The sequence below is a fragment of the Anomalospiza imberbis genome, unplaced genomic scaffold (assembly GCF_031753505.1).
Source record: "Anomalospiza imberbis isolate Cuckoo-Finch-1a 21T00152 unplaced genomic scaffold, ASM3175350v1 scaffold_50, whole genome shotgun sequence".
Taxonomy (NCBI): Eukaryota; Metazoa; Chordata; class Aves; order Passeriformes; family Viduidae; genus Anomalospiza; species Anomalospiza imberbis.
The window spans coordinates 639,375-643,933 of NW_027100109.1; positions in this window are offsets into that span (position 1 = coordinate 639,375).

A 4,559-nucleotide genomic window follows, 5' to 3' on the forward strand; every position below is an offset into this window, starting at 1 on the left:
CAGCTGCATAATATTTCCTTCTGGAATTTACAATCTAGACTAAATATCCTTGTTTCACTAGTTCAATACAGCAAAAATAATCTGTGGACTGCTGAGGTAAAGCTATGCAAAGTAGAAAAAATTAGATTAAAAAAAAAAACTTGTTCTAAGAAACGAGTATTATTTTTTTTTCAACTAAATGATTATATTATATGCACATTTCTGAAGTTTTTGGATTCTGCCTTTCTCTGTTTCTGTAATAGATTTTCAGTATTGATATACTGATTCTGTTTTATCTGCCTTTCTATGACTGATTGGAGTTTTTGTGATGGTTATTTTAACAAAGCACACATTGTTAATGAGATTATTGTGACAGTTTTCCCTATATACTTGAACAGTAGACTGCAGTAGCACTAAAGAGATCATTGAGAGGAAACTTTATGGACTCATTGGAGGATTTAGTAATTCCTCTTGAATCTTTCAGCTTTTAAATTAAGACAGTGTAAAAGGAAGAAAATATGTTTCCTGAATGTAGAAATACAAGTAGTGGGGCTGAAGGCTGCACTCTAGGATGATTCATTTTGGTGTCATCTCAAGGTGTGTCAGACCTAAACCAATTCTAATTAATCACTAGACTTTTTAATCCTGTTCTGCTCTACTTGTTTTCTGCCCCTCATGGACAAATTACTGCAGAAGGGGCTAACAGCGGGCCTGTCAGCTAAAGGAGCGAAAAGAAGCTGAGAAGCAGGAAGAAGCTGATAAGGAGCTCTCTCCAAGGCTGTTACCAAGAAGACTGAGAGAAGAGAGGAATTGGAAGAAAGAAAAGGAGAGAACTTTGCAGCTGGACAACGTATTTTTAGAAAGTTAGCTGAAGTCAGTGTTACTTTTCACAAGTGGTGCTATGTTGATTTATTGTGGCCAATAGTTGAGGTAGAAGAAATATAAACAATTAGAAAGTGTATAAAAGGTCAGCCATTTTCAATAATAAAGAGTTGCCATCTGTGACTGTGTGTGGTCTCTGCTTTGTGTCACGACCGCCTTGACAGCGACATTTGGTGATCACCGAGTAGAACAACCCAGTGTATATGCTCAATCGAATCATCCATTTACAAGCAGTACTTGAAATAATGTCAAATCAAACAACTCTGACCACTGATCTCTTGAACACCAGCAACAACAAACACCAGTGATTTACCAGATTCGATTGGCAGTAGACTACCTCCTTGCAGAGGAAGGAGGGATCTGTGGAAAATTTAATACTTCAGAATGCTGCCTAGAGATCGATGACCTCAGTCATGTAATTAAAAACATTACTCAAAATATTAGAAAACTAACCTGTGTTGGAACACTTGTTTGGAGAATCTGATTGGTGGGACAACTTGTTCACCTGGAATGGTAAATGGTGGAAGAAATTGGTCTTCATTGTGGTGTGTGCACTAGCAAATGTAATATTTCTACTATGTGCAATTCCATGTCTAGTCCAGATAGTAACCAGCATTGTCCAAAGCAGCATCACGCTGCAAGGTAACGTAGAAGGGAAAAGTGGTGAAAAAGTAACCTTAATAAAAGAACAGAGTGATCAGAATGCCAGAGATATGCTTGAACATCTCATTGTCCACAAGAAACTGAGAAAAGTAGAAGTTGAACTTTAAAAGGTTGATGCAGGCTAGAAGCCTGATCAAATACTTAGAGGGGAGAATTGTTAAAAATAGGTTAGAAAGGGTTGCAAAATAGTTAATAATTGTTAAGCAGGTACTGTTAGTTTGGTTATGGTAAAAGGGGTTAAAAGGGTATTTATAAGAAATATGGAACTCAAAATAGTGTATTACACCTGTGTGAAAAACGCCAATCACTTGTGTTAAAATTTTAGAAGTTTAATAGGGAAAAAATGGTAATAAAAACAGGACATTAAGAATTTGGACAATCAAAGTTAGGACAATAAAAGACAATAAAAAGAAAAGAATTACGGACATCTGTATGCTCTTGGGCACTAAGCCACAAAAGCATACCTCGCTAACAAAGGATTAACCCTTCAAAGCAATAGCCTGTTGCATATTTATATATCATACATTATTCAAAAATTCTTTCCAAACAAAGGGTGTTTTCTGGTTATTGTCAATTCCCCCCCTCATCTTGTAAATCAATGTTCTGGCTCCTTGAAGTCTGGAAGAAGTCTTGTTCTTCCTGAGAAGGAGGCAATAATTCTTCTTTTGAAATTTTGGTGTCTTATTGCTGTTATCTCTATGCAAAGAATTTCTTGATGACCTTATCCACTCCTTGAGCTAGTTAAAAAAAAGTATCTTACATTGCATAGTTTCTACTTTAATATTATCTTACAGCTTAAAACTATATTTACCACACTACTTAAAATGATTCATACAGCACTACAAAAAATTAATACAAAATTAATAAGTTAATTCACATAACTTTCTAACATAACATGTATGTTATTCACTTTAATATTTGTGAAAAGCCAATCACATAATATGCATTTTTCACACACCTAAGTGCACCACCCCCCAGGTGAAACGAGCCAGCCAGGACTGAACTGTAATGGGCCAATGAAACACCTTAAACTTTCATACAAATGAAGGATCCAAAAGAAACCAATCCAAAGGGACAAAAAACAGGATAAAAAGGGGCATCTGACCCACTGAATTCGTGTTGCTCCACCTGGAACATCGAGGACATCGTTGTTCAAGAAGACCCAGCGCCAGCAGTGCAGCATCCTCAATGGGAATGCTCCTGCTTGGCCTGTGGGCCCCCTTGCTTTAGGCCTTTTTATTATAATAAATGCTGAAATAACTTTTAGCACCAGGAGTGTGGTCCCATTTTTAACTGTACCATATCAAAATAATTTACTAAAGCCAATAATAGTGAAAGCCAATAACTACATAAATTATTCATAACAATCAGTTAACAAATGGTTTCTGAATATGGGACTGTGAAGGCAGTGGACTTGGATGCATGTCCTGGTTTGGAATGGGAGGAAATTCAGGAAAGTGATGCAAAGCTTGTTTGTAACTGACAGTCTGTTGAATCCCTGAGAAGCTGGACACACCTCTGTGAAACACACATGTTAAAGACAAAAAAATGTGAGGCCACCTACAAAAAAAGCCGGGAACTGTCTCTTCCGATTGGTGAGGAGGTGGAGGGCCCTGGTCCCCCGTCTCGGCCAGGCCGGGCCGGGCGGTCCTGCCGCGGGCCAGGCCCCTTCACCCCTCCCCGGCCACCCGCCGGTCCCCTCATCGGCTCCGGTCTGGCCAGGCCAGGTCCCAGCAGCTGCCGGGCAGGAAGACAGGGGAGGCTGCAGAGCCCTGGCCGGAGCAGGGCTGGCCGCGGCTGTGAAGATCTTCCGGCAGATCCCCTTCCCCCAGCACGGCTGAAAGCAGAGCCCCCTGCAGCCCATGCAAAAAACCAAAGAGCAACCATGAGGCCGATCCTGACTCATCCCAACCGCAGCTCCCCGCCACAAGTTGCCGGCGGGTCAGGCAGGCCTCAGGCGTGATGTTAACCCTCTCAGTGCTTCAGTCCTCCCTCGAGCGAGAGAAAAGAACAAGAGGCAAGCATGAAGACATCAAGGTCAGCGAGGAAGGAGCTAAGTCCCAGATGGGAGGGAGGAGGAGATGCCTTGTTTTTGGAGCTGAAATCCTCTTGTAAGCTATGGAAAAAAGACTCCTTTTTTCCTTGTAATGCATGAAACTATGGGGAGATGAAAGTGTTCAAACTGATATCAAGCGAAGGCCTCCATGCTAAGATAAGCAGATGTTGAAATAGCTGTGATCCTGACACGCGGAGCTAGACTCTAAAACTCAGAGACAGAGTGAGTTTTAAAGTAGGTATGTTTATTCGGCCGGACGCATGTGGGACATTTCCCCGAATACATGCGTGCCCCTTGCTTACACACGTGTTCTTTTATCCCCTGGAGTGTTACATATGCATTAAGTTTCCCCATGGGTCATTTCCTGGCTCCCCTCCCTCTCCGCTCTGTTTGCTAATCAGCTCGTCGGTCCTCTGCGCCTGCGCAGCTGTCTCTGGTGGTCGTCCCAGGCTTCGGGGGTCGTAAAAGGGATGAAGTAAGAATGGTCTTCTTCAGGCTGACTTTTCGACCCCACCGCTTTGCACATGCCCATTGATTCTTTGGCCATGGTCCAAGCCAGGGGCCAGGATCCATCTGTTTCCAGAACATAAGGGGCCCCATTTTCAGTTGTCTTTACACCCTGTATCCTGTTTTCCATATACATTCCTTCTCCTTATCAGGTCTCTCCTTGCTGCTCTGCACGTAGTCTCTTCCTTTCCCATAGGCCAGGATACAGTATATTCTCACGTAACCTAAGGATGTGGCCCTAAGCAATATCCATTATTTTATATGCCTATTACTATTCAATACCTTCTAATTTCTATGATTAATATCTTCTAGTTCTAACCCCATGTTTCACTACAACACACATTCCTTGACAAGAATCCAAAAATTACCCTTGAAAAATCTCCAAGAGGCCAAATACTCACGAGTTAACTCCTGATTTCAGGACTCCTTGCTGTGACATCCAGTGGCCTGGATATCCACACGTATCACACAC